This window comes from Coturnix japonica, unplaced genomic scaffold, assembly GCF_054131305.1.
Source record: "Coturnix japonica strain WE unplaced genomic scaffold, WE-NBRP24 Scf040, whole genome shotgun sequence".
Taxonomy (NCBI): domain Eukaryota; kingdom Metazoa; phylum Chordata; class Aves; order Galliformes; family Phasianidae; genus Coturnix; species Coturnix japonica.
In genome coordinates, this window is record NW_028188943.1 from 1938802 (window position 1) to 1956133 (window position 17332).

Sequence of the window (17332 nt, forward strand, 5' to 3'; positions counted from 1 at the left end):
CTGTGCTGTTCAGCAAACTCTAATAGCCATTTTGGGCAGATAAAAATTACAATAGAAATTAAAAGCAGATTTAAGTAGTTTTATGCTTATGCTTTATGCTTATGGCTGCATATATCTAAATTTTCCAAGTGTTTCATTTGATTATTCTGGACTCATCTATTATTATTGAAAGATTTTTTCCCCCCTTTTCTATGCTTCTCATGACTTTTTTTTTATTTTTTTAAAGTATCACAATTTGTTCCTCTCTCTGTGTGATGAAGAGACCTCCTCCTAGTTTTCTTCACAAAAGTTTGGCTTGCTCTCCACTTGAATCCTAGGAATGAATTTCATTTGTAGCCTGAAGATCCATAATCATTCTTTGTCTACATAGCTCACACCCTGTCAGAGGCTGCTGTTTCTTACAAATTGCTGAATACCTGCAGTGTTTTGCCTTCTTTCTGTTTGTAATGATTGTGTAACAGCTTCCACCATTCCCTAAGTGCTATTACTGTAGTCTGTTCTCAGTTTGCTGTGCTCAGTCTTGCACTTCAACAGGCCTTTGATATTTCCAGTTGTCCCATGTGAAGTCTCCAACAGGCCTGATTTTACCTACCAAATACCCATTTTCCTTGGCTTTGTGAGTTACCACTCATCTGACAGTCTCTTAGATGGAACTCTATCCCTGTTCCTTAGTGAGGTTGGTGCACCTGGCTGGATTGCCAAAGAAGTTTAAAATGAAACTGTTATTTGGAGACATTTCTCCCGCTGTGCCATAAACTGAGGTTTCCCGTGAGCCCATGAGAGGTTATTAACAACAGGCAGTCATGGAAAAGTCTGTTTTGCAGGACACAAATAAGTTCTATGAAATATAGTCCAGTACATTATTATTACTGTGGAGCAAAGGAATCAGGTTTTATTTGTATGATCTGGAAGCTTTGGTTTTTGGCTGGATAGAATGACTGGAAGATACTGGCAGAAGCTAAATACCAGTAATAAACACTCTTCTTTAGTGCTTCGAGCTTGTATTATATTTTTCTGTATGTTTGTCTGTTTGATATGATTGTCATAACTCAAATCCATTTGTTCTTAGGTGTTTAGGAACTGCTGTGAGCAGCTACAAGTATCATCCATTTATTTGCTCTCCTACAGGAAGATGTGTAAGAATACGAAGTTGCCTGAAAGAGACCTTTCCTGAAGTACTGATTTTGGTTCTCACTCTACAATGTGACAAAGCCACCTTCCTAAGACCTTCATCTACAGGTAATATAACATCAGCTGAGTCCATGGTGCTGCTGTTAGATGCAGCCAAATTGAAAATGTATCATAACTAACAATGCACATTGTACATCAGCATACTGAATACTGAATATGACACAGTCTGTAGCTTGGGATCTCTGGATTCCACAGGTTGGAGTATTGGGCACCATCACAGGTTGTTTACTCACCTGTATGTAATGTATGCTCACTATTTAGCAAATATGATAAATCTGGTATCAAGTTCAATGATATGGTTGGTTGAGGGAATCAGGCTCAAAGAAGAAGAAATGGTATCAAAACCAGCTGTATTCTGAAGTGCTTTTGGGGTCCTACAGTTGATAGTTTCTGAAGTGCCCAAGCAGCAGGTTGTTTTTGTTTACTTTAAAGCTTGTTGCCTTCTGATTATTTTCTTTCTCTGGTCACTTTTTCTTAAAGGGAAATAATCTGAGTACCAGGTTTACCCACTGTATTTGTTTGTGCGCAGCTTCTTTGCCTTGTTCATGTTTTTGCTTGAGGGGAATGTTGTCTTTGGACTGACTAGGTACTTAGATATTGCTCCTATGTTAGACAAAATATTGTATCCTTTACAGGGTGGGGAGTGCTACCATTTAAGACGATGGAATCAGTCTGTTCCAAAACTGTTTTATATGCATTAGGATCAAGTTAAAGAAGTTTTTTTTTCTGTTGCTATGACCAAACTGTTTCGGTAGCTTTGGACCATTTGCATCCTCATCTTTGTATATTGTCATTCTGAAGTCAGTGTTTCTACTGCAACACTGGAGCTTTTACAGATTTTGTATTGAGAAACTCTTCCTCAGTCTGGGAACGTATTTCTTGTACAGTCCAAATTATATTCACAAATAACTTGCCTTTGTGCGAGCCCCTACCACCTCCGTGCCTCAGCATGCACCGTACTTTTACAGTATGAATACATTAAAATGCTTAGGCATTCACGGCTGACATTTGTTCTGTTTAATTGAAATAATTTCATCACCTTCTAAACTAAGCTTTTATGACACATCAAAACTTTGGAACATTCTCTTTTCAATTATTTATAAGCCTTACAATATATTTCTAAATTTCTAGTTTAGTTGTCTCAAATCATGTTTTTATGTTTTCTCATAACAGCCTGCTCTTCATCTTAAGAATGCTGTCTAACCTCTAGCTTTCTAGAAAATGTGTCTCCTATGAGCTGTAGGATGAATACACAACACAATCCACTCCATTAAAATGCACACACCATAACAATGCTAAGCTTTTGATGCAGGAGTGCTTTCAAGAAACCCGTGTTTCTTTGTGCTATAACATGTCCATTGCTGAAAGTGGTCTAGTACCTAGAGCTGCCTAAATGAAGATTGTGTTGTAGCTCGACTATATTACAATGACAGTAAATGAAGGACATATTTTGTATTCACTTACCGTGTTTTTTTTTCCAATTTACTGAAATCATGGAAGTATTTATGGTTAGGTTACCTTAACTGAATGGTATATAAGCCCACTATATGGTGGTACATTTATTCTAAGAGTCTGTAATTGAATAAAGTAGGAAAACAGGGTAAGAGTTTATTGACAGAAGAGTGGTTCTGTGTTCACAGACTTCTGCACCATCTTGTCTTATTAACTGAAATGTTGTTTCCCTAGCATATAGCTGTTCTATGGTTGTCTTAATCATTTTGCTCTGTAGCCTCTAACAGCACCCTCAATGTGCTATTAGCAGCAGGGTCGTTCTGTAAATGAATAAGACAAAATATCTGTTTTTTTTCCTTTTTCCGGTGAAATTTCTCTGCCTACACAAGTTCTGTGTCCCTGGGAGCTGCAAGGAGTCAATCTTTGGTTCAGGTTGGGAGGAGTTTTATTTCTTTTTTTTTCTTCCTCCTTTTTAAATGTAGTTCAGCCAGCCACTTGGAAGGTGAAGATGAGATAGCACTGAGGTTGTCTGCAGACTCAAGTCACGAGGACTTGTAGGCTTCTCTCTCTGCTCACAATATAGTGTTGCAGCGGGCACTTCTTGGGATCCATGATGAAGGTGTATATTTGATTCTAGTTTCAGTGCTTTTCTCTTGGTTTCTGAAGCTGTGTTCTTGCTAAGCAGGAAGGTGTTTTTGTAGTGTTAGAATTAGCAATCAGTGTTGGAACTAATACCTTTGCTGTGAGCTGGGCAAGAGCGCTTCAGAAATAGCGCGTGGTTGTCATTAAATGCAGTGAAATGTGGCAGTGTCTTCTAAAAAAATTAACTTCCAGGATTTCCTGTGGAGCTGACTATTTTCTTGATCTTCATGTAAGTGCTCAGAATTAGTGCTCATAAAAAGATTTTAGTACTAATCCTCCTGTAGGTTCCTTTGAAATACAGTGTTAACTTTTTTTTTCTTTACTCCCATAAAAGTTCTTAATGTGCCTCCTACGCTTCTTTCAGTGAACACACAGCCTCTGATTTATTAATGCACAACGTGTCCCAGAAATCAGTTTAACTGATTCCCATCCATCATTCAGCACCATTTCTTCTATTATGTTACAGTGCGGGTGTCTTTGAAGCCCTATTTTGTATACACTGGGTGATAGTTCCGTCTAACTTTTCTGAAAAAGAGATAGAACTCACCAGTTTTATTATTTATGATTGAAGGGTGCATTAGTAAGAGCAGAGCCAGAAACCTACTTTCCATAAAAATGTTGAATACTGTTTTTCAGAAGCTGCCTTTCATTTACGCTTCTTAAGTTTTAGGAAATAAATTTAATGATCAAGAAAGGACTGACAACACCAGTTCAAACAATGTTTAAGGCCAGGTCTGTGTACAAAAGCAAGGTCTGCAATCATACATTGTGCATTACGAATTAATCTAAACTGGAAATGTTATTTCTTGAAGGCCTGGAGCAAAGATGATATTTATTCCAGGCAAGTACCTTCTGTTCTGCCATGTTGTGTCTGTCCATTGCTCTTAGCTGCCTGTCATCTCTGCTGAATGCAAAATACATTAATTGTCACTTCTGCCCTCTGACATTATTGAAGCCTAAATAGAAGGATGTAGAGCTAGTATTTGTTATGCTACATCAGCCATAACATACTTCCTGTACCAAAACAGTCTTGTAGTCTCTGATGTTCAAAAGTAAGCAATGTCAGGGAAACAAAGACAAGCCCATCACTTGGGGACTTGTTTTATTAGCCTCCTCTAGCTAAATACTCCCTGACCTACATCTGGAGCTTGTCTGCAACTAGGAAATAACTATGTCTGCTGTGTTGAGCAAATCAGGAGAGAAGCTCTCAAAACAAGTGAGCAGTGGGTTATGCCTAAGCTGGGGATATTTAAGGCAGAATCCTGAAGTTCACATTCAAGCACGGAAAGTGAGTGACGTGGTAACTTTCTGGTGCGCAATCCTACACCCTGGTCAGAAAGGTGACTGAAAGCAGCCCTCTGTGGGTTTGCTGATGGAAAAGCTGAGTTACCAGACTTTGATCCATAATCAGCACCATTATTCACTGAGACGGTTGGGATGGCCCATGTTAGAGTCAGGCAGTCTCTAATCTTTAAGTAGGAAGTTTGCAAAGCCTTGGATCAGTTACATTCTGAGTAGGAATAAGCTCTGTTTTTTTGTGGGGATTGAATATCAGTAAGACTCCACCAGCAGGGCTCCCCCTTGCTCCCACAGTGAGGTGGTGTCCACAGCTCTGTACCTTTTCCCACATTTCATGGTGTCAATGTGGAGTTTTTAACAATCAGCAGCACTTAAGTTAGCTAAGAGGCAGGCAGTGTGTTGGCACTGCCAAGAATGTCAGCAAGCAGTTTGTGGCCACCCCACATAATTGACACATCAGTGCGTTATTCAGAGTTTGCTCCGTACAAACTGTTAAACAATGAGTTAGGATTGCCAGCAAGGATAGTCAGTTTGGGAGTATGAAAATGTGTGCATCAGCATCTCTAAAATAAGAGAAGAAGAAGCAGCTTTGAGTCTGGGAAAGATTTACAGGTAGGCTGCACCCACTTGCTTTAATTAAGACTGAAAGAGAAGAGCTGAAGGTGACCTGTAGGGGTATAAATGAAGCTGGTGTGTGTAGTAGCAGAATAGGGATTAAAAGACCTGAGGAAGGGAACTGACTATCAGTGTTTGCTAGTGAGGAAGAGGAACCTGCAGCTTTTGGATGAGTACAGAGCTTTTCACTATTCAGTAAGAACCCAAACAGATTGAATGCAGTTTCCTCCTTTCTGGCTAAACAAAGACTGATGGAATATTACAATAAACTTCAGCCTTTTACTGCTTTAGTCAGTATAAAATTATAGAGAACAGGTCAGCCCTGTGAGTGCAGAGGAAATAGGTCAGGGGTAAAGCATATGAACAATAGCATCTCCATTTTCATAAGATATATTATTCCTGTTTTGAGGCAGATTCTGGTCTTTGTGAAGTGCCAGAGGGCATCTGTTGTGAACTCTGGAACAGGTAGATGAATGGTGGCTGAATTTAACTAATATAAGGAAGCCTTCATTAACTAATGAACTGAATAAGTACAAAGAGAAACTGAGCTTGAATAACTCAGCTTCTCCTCTGAAAAGAAGAACAATGGCATGGAAATCAAATAACATACTCCTTACGTGGGAATAAATTTCTGGCCAATCAGTCCTTGATTTGTTTTCCAGGTTGTACCCGTGCTGGCAAGCTTCATTTCTCATGAGTTGCTGGTAGTTGCTGGCTCTGGGATTCGTGGGTGGTTTATGCCAGAAGGTGAGTCCCAGTCTTGGCATTTGAGCTCTGTGTTCCACATGCAATGTAGTTGTCAGCATTTGGGCTCATGACCTTATTCTGACTGACATATCCTGTCCTATGCCCTGGAAAACCCATATGTGCACAATCCACTGTCAAACAGAGTTCATAGAGAGGACACGTTATTCATATAAACCTTGTTTTGAAATCTTTGGTCTTTGCCCTTTACCTGTTTATCTGTAAGTTTATTTACAAGACTGCTCTGTGTCCATTTGTGTCTAGATGATAAGTGACAAAATCAGATCTCACTTAAGGCTTACACTTGTTTACTTCTAGAAGATGGTGTGATATAGGTGCTAGGAGAGGTGAATCTATTGCAAAACAAAACAAAAATATTTCATTCAAAATTGAGCTTAGATACTTTCTTCTTGTAGTTCAGACTCTTTTACAAGGAATACAAATATGCAATCAGGTAATAGTGCAATCAGTGTCCTAATCAAAGTCAGGGGTCACTTGCTAGATGATCTCTTCGTTTGACACAAGTAGTAGGTGGCCAGATAGATAGTAGAGGACAGACAATTGCTATAGATAAAGAAACAATACAACCAAAATCAATTCAAACTTTTTTACTCTTATGACAGCAATATGAGTCATGCTGAAAAAACCTTCACAGCACACCTTTGTTTTTTTTTTTTCCCCTGGTAAATGTTTCAAAGGCTGAATATGAAATTTGGGTACAATTATTATTCCATTAAAAATAAAGATGTACTGCATCTGATTTCACTGTGTATCCAAACAGTTTTTAACATTTTTTTTTTTTTTTTTCCAGAACAAAATTGCACCAAGTAAATTTGTGCTAGAAACTTGCACTTAACACAGGAAAGAAACATTATTTTCTGGGCTGAGTGTACAGATGCTGCTGCTTTGGTACACGTGAAGTTCTTTTGTGTTTTATAGTCAAGTGTGTGATTTTTTTTTTTTTCCACGTGGATGTACTTTTCTTTTGAAATGCCATAAAAATGTATTTTCTCCGCTTCCAAACAAAGATCAACAAGTATGTGATGCACTGACATGTCAGCAGTTACACAGGATAATTTTCCATGAAAAGGATGCTAATTAAACTTGAATCAAAATGAATTTGAACTAGAACTTGCCTTCTGGTGGGTGAAGCATGTAACCAAAGTAATAGCCTATGAAAAAATGGGACACGTGTATGAAGGTTTTTCTTTTGTGGTGTGGCACTCAGGAAAATACTCTTCATGTTGTGGAATTTCAGGGTGCAGTGGTTGGTAAGTTTCTCTCTATTTCATTCCCCATAGATACTCTTGAAGCAGAACTGCTGAGTCACAGCCTGCACCAGTGACGGAGCTCCTGGTGGGAAGGCAGGGCCTACCCAGGGGAGCTTAAGTGCGTGTAATGTGTCTGAGTGATTGGAAGGGCTGGAGCCAAGATCTACCCTTTCCAACATCTCATTTGAGGGTTGGTGGTGAAGGTGAGGATATCTTGTTGGAGATTCCTGTATACCTGAGGCCTTCTCAAAGTAAGTAGCTACTTTTCTTTATTTCTGTGTCTGCTGTGTTTGAGCAAATCCTCACTTGTTGCAGCCTGTGATCTTGCTCCTCTGCTGTTGTAGTTGTGCTTTCTGTTGTGTTACAGCCCTAAATTGTGCTCTTAGTCTGTGGTAGCTCTATGGGCTTTTTCCAGACCTTATTTAAAAACAAATGGAAAATGGGCAAAGTGGGTGTGAGAGTCAGACGAAAAAGTTTGGGTTTCACAGTGTCAACAACATGTATTGCCTCCTTTGGATTCCTTGACAGGTGACAAAAGATCAGAATTTCTATATTCTTCGCTGCACTATTTGTTACAAGGCTATACTACAAAAGGAGAACTGTGGTTTCTTTTTCCTATTTCCATTTCTTTTCTTCCTGTTCATTAAACTTCTCTTTGTAGAACATAGTTTATCAACTGGATGTATATGAAAGGATGCAGCCTTTTCAGCCAGAAATTTGACTCAAGCACTGCTGTTGAGAGGAGAATGCCAGTTGTGCTTGACAACTTAGTACTCTGTTGAGTGTGGAGTAGCTTTTGATTAGTTTTAGTTTTAATGTAGGCATTCTGCAGGTGAGAGGAGGTTCATGTAGAATCAAGGTAAATGTTTTTGAAAGGCTGTTTCATTTGATCAAGCAGCAATAATAAACTTGCAATTGTTGCATATATATTTCTAGGCAAGTCAGTAATTTGCTTCCAAAGTGATTTGGTTATGTTTGGCCACTCATAATGAAAAGCCTTATTCTGATTAATCTACAGCACATGTCAATTAATCTCTTGTGTAAGACTGAACTATAGTGCCTAATGTGGTTCTTCAAAGTGATAACCCTCTTATGCTTTGCTAAAAAAGTACTTGTCTTTGCAGTTCTGAAATAGATTAAATTAAATTTCACATTGTTGCTGTGAAGAGAGGAGGTAGGAAGAGCCCAGTCTCATAGAATCATAACTGGAAAGCAGTTTTGCTCTTCATGAACACTCTTGTAACCTCACTGTACTAACCTATGGGCAGAACCTAAAGGAAATGACATAAAATCCAATTTAACTTCAGACTCTTTCATTTTATAAGCAAGAAGAATTTGTGAATCTGCATAGATGCAATTGAACAAAATATGTAATGCAAGCCCTTTTTCATTGACTTAATTTAACCAATTTCAGCCACGTGTCAAATCACATGAGGGGGATGCTCTAGAAACTAGTAAAGTCACAAACCTCTTAACTAATCTTGTTGATGCTAATTTAAATTCTTGTAATAAATTTCTATTATAAAAATATCAGAGGGAAATAGGAAATGCTGGTACATAATGCTCAGGAGATATGAAAACTAGTCTGATTGGCTGGGAAACTTGTGCCTTTCAAAATTCCACACTTACGAGCAGTCCTATGAATGTTTTGGTCAGTTGCTGGCATTTAATGAAACCTGCAGAATTCATGGCATCTCTAAGAGTCGCACATTGCATTAGTTGATGATGGGGCTTGGGCCAACAGGCTCAGTGTCTCTGGATGATGGATCTCAGGTTGAAAATCACTGTGCTCGCTCACCCTTCTGATCATCCTGGACGTCAGATTCATGGGAAATCAAAGTTGCTTTGTTATGCTCATTTCTGAATGGAAACGCTTTGCACGCCTCTCATGTCTACATCTGGGCTTTGGGTCAGATGCTTTGCACACTCAAGATTTCATTCAGTAGCTGTGGCAGAGTGCATCATGTTAGGTTTTCATTCGTCAGTCCTGGGTGCTTGAAACTGTAAGGAAGAGCCATTCTCACAATATGAGTGAGAAACCTGAAGTTGTGGGGTCCTCAGCGCATCAGCTGCAGCTGACTAGCTAGTTAAAGATAATCTGGTCTTTCTAATTTAAAAATGTAGTGTAAGATGATAAGTTAAAGGGAACACTGTTACGGTTGTACATGACGCTAGAATAGATTTGTCCTCAGTGCTGTTACAAAACAAATCTCCACAAACAAATTTTAGTGTCTCATTAAAGACTGCTTTATTGAGAGCATAGTGAACAATGGATATTTAAGGTTATTTTTTGAGAGCAGAAATAATTTACGTTTAAAGAAAACTTTGACTTTATTTCTTGACCATCTTAAGCTATAAATCTTAAGCTGTGTTTTACTTGCTCTGTTATTACCAGAAATGCAGTGTAGTAAAACATGAAGTACTCAAAAAAAACCCCGCAAACATTATTGAAGTCTTATATGGGCACTTAATGTTGAAACATCTTTACTACCAGTTTATAGACACTTAAAATATCATTGTCCTATAAGGTCAATTGCTCTTGCAACTTCACTAATGGCAGTTACACTGCCTACCCTGTATTGCATTAAACCTTTGTGTACTTATTTAGAGTCATGTGCTTCTTCCACTTTCAATGCTCTTACATATGTTATAGGAATCAGAACTTTTAAAGCAGGCTTTTAAAAATCGGATGTAACTTTTAAATCATATGTGCCTTCCTTTTGTTTATTTCTAGAGCTGTTAGAGACACAAATGAAAATGCTTTTGTAATATAATTGATGTCTGACTATAACATGAATCTTGTCATATTCAACTTTTACCTCTGTTCTTGTACTTGTATCATTCTGCTCTTTTAGCAGAATTGAAGAGGATAGTGTCTGGTCTTGATAGCTTGGGTACAAAAAGGGATCTATGGCGAGTCCTAAATGAAATCATTTATCTGCTTTAAAACTATACTTCAAGGACTGTTATGCCTTCAGCAGAGATTTGCAGGGGAGGGGAAGAGATCAGAAGGAAAAACTGAAGCAATGGGTCATCATGACATACTTGCGTACAAGCATCAATAAATACACTTCTTAGGGGCAGTTGCTGGTACGTCTTCCTCCCAAATATGAGTACAGAGGTGTGGTGTCTGCCAGCACCCACTGGGCAGCTCAACACACAGCTACATGCCACACACACTCAGGAGAATGCACAAAAGGTAATTTGTGTAGGCATAAATATATGTACTGAGAATATAATTCCTTAGGAGCAGGCAAGCTGATTGTTTGATTCAAATTGTTTCTTAATTGAAACACAAAACAGCTCCTCTTTAATCTTCAGAGTACTTGAAATCATGTCTAGCTGGGAATATATGAACAACAGTATATGAACTGCATCTTTGAGGAATGATGTCTCTACTTTTTTCCAGTAACAGATGCCATTTGGATTAACAAATAGGGATTCTCCTCACAGCAGCAGTATCTGATGGGGTTATCAAATTCTCTGAAACTAAAGAGAATGTGACAGTGACATCAATCAGATGTTATTGCTGCACATACAAATTCATTTGCTAGCCCAAGTGGTAGTTCATTTTTGTGCAGCTGGGAAATTCCTTTCAAGATTTGGTAATAGCTCAGCAGTGTGTATGAGTGGATTTGTATACATAAATGACATATATGGGTGCTGTGGCAGCAGTACAAAGCCATACAAATCTGGAGCTGTTTGTTCCTGATTTGAGGCTTTCCATCATCAGAGCTTTGTCTTTTTGGCCTGTGTTAAACATGGGGCGCATAACATCAAGTTGAAACTTGCCGTGGTAGATTCACAGATGTTTCACCTATGTATTTGTTAAATTAAATGTAGGTCTGTAGTGACAAATTTCAGTCTTGATTAAACCTACGTCGGATTATAGTCTGGTGCTGCAGTTTTCACGTTCATTTTGTAGTGGAGTAGGTATCAGGCTTAAAACCTTAACCATAATATTTAGAGGATGTTCAACACTAGACTTCTGTTATAACATTGCCTTTATGGTTTTAAATGGTAATTGCCCTAGTGGCTATTTTATGCACTCAAGTATAAGTGCTCTATATGTGTATAATACCTGGATTTAACAGTTGTCTTTGTTCAGAGCCATATCAGGCATAGCAACAGCTCCTGTGGGTCAAAAGCTTTTGCCTTTTGAATACCCTCCGTGCCTCTCTGAGTTGACCTTCTCTTAGGAAATAGGTTCACAATAGGGCTGAAACGTCCTGCATGCATTTCTCATTTCGTAGTGGAGCATTGCAACTGCTATGTCCTCTTGGGCTCTTCCTTATGGCTGCTTTTAGACAAGAAAAAATATGCCAGCAGACTCTATATCTGTGCGTTAGCACTCCATGTACTGCATTCCCTTTCTGGGCTGTTGCATTAATTTCACAGTGTTTTCCAATATCTAGTAGCTCTGAATCAAAAGAATCTTGGTCTTTTCTGTTTCTAGCAGTTCTGGATTTAGAACAGTCTAGGAATTAAACGATGTCCTAATCTTTCCTTAGTGGCAAATGAGGGAAGAGTACTTGTCTGTGTGGGCATGGCCAAATTGTGGCACTGGGACTTACAGTCCTGATGTTAATCCATGGAGAGAACATCCTCCTATCCACACTGTTATTGGGCCATGAGAAATTAGTTTATTATGAACAGGATTTAGGAAAAAAAATTAATGAAGTGTCATTAAAAAAAATATATATATATATATACACATATATATTTTTTCTTAAAGCACCCTGTAAAGTAAAAGCATGAATTCAGTTTGTTTGTGGAGTCAGAGGCATCTCGATATGTATTCGCACTTGTTAATGAAGGGGGACAGCTGCCTGGAGATGCAGAAATTGTAGTTGAAAGGAACTCTGAGAAACACTTATAAGTGTATGTCTATGTATTTTTAGATAGTCTTTTGTACAGATTTGTATCTATTCACTGTAAGAGAAACGCTATCCTTTTACAGTCTCCATTGAGTGGTATTGGCTTTGAAAGGTATATTCCACCCCTGCTTTGTTCACATATGCACATTATTTCTATTTTAAGGTTTGCTGTGAGTAAAAGCAATCACTGGGTAGGATTCATCTCCTTACAACTATGTCTCTTTAGAGTCAGTGGAGATCGCATCAGGACAGTCAGTAGATTCTCGAGTGCAATTCCTGCTATCTTAAAGCAACACTTAAATAGGTCAGATTAATTGTGCCTGAGAGGTTTATTTCTTTCCACTGATTATGGAGGGAGAGTAGATGTTTGTATCACAGTCATCAGCTCTGAAGCTCAGTGATGTGCATCCCACCTGTGGTGTCAGCACAGAGTGGTTCCTGCAGTGAGGTGCTTCCCATCTACTGGCCTCCCGCTCTGCATTTCTGTGGTTCTGCTTTCCTGCACACCAGTATGATTTTTGCCTTGACTTTAGAGTTCATAGATGTGAAAATGTAGTCTCCAGATGTTTTAATTCTGCCTGTCAGCACAAGAACCACATTCTAAAACACTTCGTTTGACATAATGCATAGGAGAGAAGTGGAGGTGCTGTAGGAGACTTTGTCAAATGGGTCCTTTGCTGTTACAACTAGGGCAAGTTAGCCCTGTTTTGAGCATGGTTGGATTATGCAACCTCCAAAAGCCTCTTCCAGTCTGGTTAATTCTATGACTCTTCATCCAGAGTTTTTCAAATTCATGGTTATTAGTGGCAGGTTTTAAGTCGGGCAATCTGTCTTTTAACAGGTCATAACATAGCAGCCAGTCTTGGGCCTGTACCTTGCTATCTGACCTATTCCTGGGGCTGGATGAGGAGAGCTGCCTGGATTTTCTCCATGAAGTTAGGCAGGATCTTCTGTAGGTACTCAGCAGAGCATTGCTTGGCAAACTTTTTTCCCCCTTTCCTTCCTCTACAAAGAATAAGTATATAGAATAAAGTGAAAGAAGATATTTTTCTGTTCTGCTAAGGCAATTTTGTAAGACTTGGCGTGAGTATCCTGGGAGTCTAAGCTAAAGATGGTGAACATATGGGAAAGCCCAGGAGGAAGCACAGAGTTTTAGTTTTCAAACCTTACTCTTGGATTGCTACAGTAATGTAATGAAAGGACATTAAATGAGCTGAAGTTATTAAACCCTAAAGGTTACAGAGTCCTATTGGGGGCCACATTCAAAATGTAATTAAACCAAGTCCAGATATTTTAATTTCTAGCTGGAGATTTACACAACATAAGTAGATTCTTCTTCCAATTCTAAACTTTATTGAAAATAAGCTTGTTAATTTGTTTATTTCTCTTTAGCAGTAACTGAATAGACATTGTTTAGAGCCACTTGGCTCTAGTAAAACAGTAGGTACCAGTATCAAAGAGTCATGGTTCAAATCAGATCATGTATCTGGGAAAACAGATGCTTGCACTCTGCTATTAAAGTCTCACTCCCCCAAAACCATGTAGTCTGGAAATGGTTATCCATTCTGATCCTCCAAGGCTCTCCCTGCCTGTTGTTCCAGATGGTCCATTGCTGGTATAATGCTCTCCATTATAGTGTGTGAGAGAACAATGGTCCTAGAACTGTTAATTCTGCTTATTAGGAATATAGGATTACACTTATAAGAGGTTGTTTCCATCTAAAACATTCCGATTTCATTGTAAAATGAACTTGAGTGAGTTTAACTCTTCAAGAACACTATCTTTAAAAAACAAAACACAAGAACAACAACAACAAAAAGTTCACCAAACATGAACACCACCGAGAAAAATCCTTAAAACAAGCCAAAATCCAAAACCAAGGACATATCTTTATGGATTTGACTTGGCTTCCTATTGCTGGATTGGCTCAGCTTTTAGTAGTCCCTTCTCTCCTTCTGTCTGACTAGCTGCTCTTCTCTGAAGGAGTCAGATTGGCTCTGCTATCTATTTTCCTCAGGGAGAAAGCTGGCATGTGGTTCAGGTGCCTTGTGCTGCAGTTTGCAGGTCTGTGCTGGAAAGCTGACTCTTGAGATGACCTGGGTGAAAAAGAAGACGTCACTCCCTCTGCCCCACATCAGTTTATTTCTTGGACTAATTCTGTGACCTGTTTGGGCATTGTGACTCCAAACAAGTTTATTCATGAAACACATCTTGAGTGTGTCCTGTGACTGCCTTGGAGCTGGGAAGATGATTTGAGGGGGCAAGAAGCCAGCAGTCTGCCTTGGTGAGTTGTGCGCACACTAGCTAGGGTTTGAGTGACCTGGAATAATCAGGCACTGGCAAGGTATACCTGGGTGCTGTGAAAAGGTGTGGATTAGAATTCTTAAGGTGAGGGGAGACTCAGTCCTAAAACTCGCTCCTTGGTTGTTTGTCTTGACTGTTGGAGGCAACGGGCTGGCACTGAAAAAATGCTTAAGTTTTAAATTCAGAACAAAAACCTGCAGCAAGCCAAATCACCTTATTTAGAACTTACTAATTGCTTATAACTTTGCTACATCAGTGAAGACATTAGTTAGAAGCAATTGTGGGGCAAGGAGGAAGATAAGAACATGTTTTTAAGACTGTCTTAATATTCAGTCATACTAAACAAGGTTGCTATGCTTGAGACAACAAGAGTAGAGGAGAACTGCTGAGAGTTGCTCTCCTGCTGGAAGGTGTTTGTGTTTGGAAGTACAAGCACTCTGCCCAAGAGACAGCGGGCTGCAGGCTGGCGTAAAAGCTGCTTCAAGGACAGAATCCAGTGAGAATGGTTTGTATGCAGGTGGAGGAGAACATGAACCTTGGGCACCACTCTCCCTTTTTTGTTTTGTTTCTCTACTCTGATAGGGTTGTGTAGGGCTGGGCTTCTTAGAGGAGTAACTGTATTAAAGACAGCAATTCCTGAAAAGGTCAATTTAGGATACCTTCGTCTTGATCGGTAAACAGACAAAAAAATAGATGTGTGAGTTTTGCACTTGAATCTCGATGAGCAGGAGGCATGTGGTAATGTGTGAGAAGAGCCTCAATGTGCAGAGCAGCCCAGAGAGACCAGTTCAGCAGCAGATCTGGATGTGGGAGTCAGACAACGCTCCCACATTAATTAATGAGGTGAGGAAAGAAATAGAATCACATTTTTTCCAAGTTTGTTCTCCAGAGAAGATTTATCTGGAAAAGCTTCTGTGTTGATTTAATGGAGATGTGCACACTATGAGGTGTTTGTATGAACAGTTCTGAGCTATTTGGATGCATGTCCCAAAAGCAGAGTAGGGCAAGCGGTGAGAAACTTCTCCCCTGCTTTTTTATTTGCTTACCTTATTTCTCACTGAACGAAGGTGCATTGGGTCTGAGGGCAGTGTCTGAGCCAGTTATTCCTCTGTCCTTCCGGGGTACAGTGCCGGTCCCTGCCTGTTCCCTGCCGGGTGTTTCCTGAGGGAAAACTGAATGAGGAGTGGGGAGTGAAGAACCTGTTTCCCCCAGGAGAGCAGCTCAGGGATTTGTATTGAAACAGGCCAGTGATTGAGCTTAGTCCTTAACCAAAGTGTTAATGCTGGCAGCTTGCCTGCACAGTATAAAAAAAGAAGTAAAAAAAAAGGTAGGGGGAAGGATGAGGGTGAAGATGTGGATGGAAAAGAAAACACAGCAGCCTGTACAACCCATGCAAAAGAGACAAAATGAATGTGCTACAAGGAAGGCAAGCTTCCTGGGTGAGGTCAGAATGGAGAGGGGAGCAGGTCACAGGCACAAGCTTGAGAAGGTTAGCTTTGAAAAGCACTCCAATGGCTTTTTTCTGTGCTAGGGAGCAGCAGCTGTTGGTTGTGCCTCTGCTGAGGTTGAATTTTGATCTACTTCAAGCTGCAGTAAAAAAGATGCAATATCCTCTGCAAAATGCCTGCTGAGCACAGAGCTGGGTTTGCAGGGATTGCATGGGTAGATCAATCTATTGGCTTATTAGCTAAAATGATCAGGAATTGCATCACAATGGACTATCGATGTCCCATAGCAGCTGATGGCTCTGAATTCTCATCTCTTTTCTTTGAATATCTATTTTATGTATGTATGTATATATATATATACATACATACATGTATATAAATATAAATTTAAGTTTCTTCATAAATTTTTAGGATACAGTGCACTCGTACCTTGTAACAATTGTATCTTCTGAGATAATTGTGCCCTTAATTTTTTCTGCTGGTTGTTTCTTCTAGGTTTGCCATCTGTGGGACTGGCAGTCCTCAGTGGCTTCAAACATCCCAGTGAAATTTGATCTGATCTTTCCTTTTTCTTTGTCTAAACAAGCATGGTCTAAACTAGTTGGTTCAGGGTGCGTGGCACACAGAGCATGCTTGACTGAGAGTTTCCAGGCAGGGTGAGGATCCTTATGAGGAAAATCCATTCTCTTCAGTGAAAGCTGCCTTCAGAGCCTGGGAGCCCTGGGACAACTGCAGCCGTGCCTTGCAGTAATCTGGTAAGCAAGAGAAAGATGAGGCTGATTGGAAAATAAACCGAAATGATACAATATTTGCAATGGATAGCTTTCCTCCTGTCTCTGCATATATTGAAAGTTTGTGCTATTTGATGATGCCTCTCCTTTCCCTACCAAATGTTTTACTGTTTTGCTGCTTGCTCTGAAGCTCTAGCAGAGACCTGCTGTGGTACGTAACTTCTAATCTGAGGGTCAGCAGGTTGGGCTCATTCAACAGCAAACTCTGTGGTCACTAAAGTGTCACTGATGCCATGTCCCGAGATACATCCCAGTAAGGTTTTCCAGAAGTGAAAAGATGACAGTTCTGACAAAGGCCGATGAAGTGGGAATTATCAAAGCAATGTAAAAGGGGAGTGTGTTCAATGAAGAAAAGAGAAGTTTCCTTTTGGGATTGGGGGAAAGGACTGAAATGAAATGAAGCTTTCTTGTAAATATTATAGAGAAACTCTTTGCTGGCTTGGCTGAAAGACAAAGTTAGCATGAAGTAAACCGGACAATGAATTGTACAGACAGTTGGATAGGCAGGCCTTGGATTTCTTCATAAAGACCATTTCCTGTGTGTTGTTAATCCTGTTGATTTAAAAACAAAACAACAACAAAAGGTTTCCTTAATTGTCCAGAAGTTTGCTGGACCCAAACCTTGATGGTTATTACGTATTTTCCACAGATTGCACAAATCTAAGTTTAGTTTGGATGTCATTCTAGCTGACTCTTTT

The 17332-nt window shown here is 39.5% G+C and overlaps 1 long non-coding RNA gene across 3 annotated transcripts; it reads left to right on the forward strand.

Annotated features, from left to right (window-relative positions):
- The first annotated feature begins 549 nt into the window (after positions 1-549).
- LOC146752950 (uncharacterized) lies at positions 550-16495 on the forward strand. Of its 3 annotated transcripts, XR_014940344.1 has the most exons (6): positions 550-1239; positions 5862-5946; positions 7245-7465; positions 12933-13043; positions 14149-14375; positions 16430-16495. It is a non-coding gene; the product is annotated as an uncharacterized LOC146752950 (long non-coding RNA). The 3 variants fall into 3 exon arrangements; XR_014940345.1 differs by lacking the exon at positions 12933-13043; XR_014940346.1 differs by lacking the exons at positions 7245-7465; positions 12933-13043; positions 14149-14375; positions 16430-16495 and adding an exon at positions 6755-7092 and having other exon boundaries at positions 967-1239.
- The last annotated feature ends 837 nt before the right edge of the window (positions 16496-17332 follow it).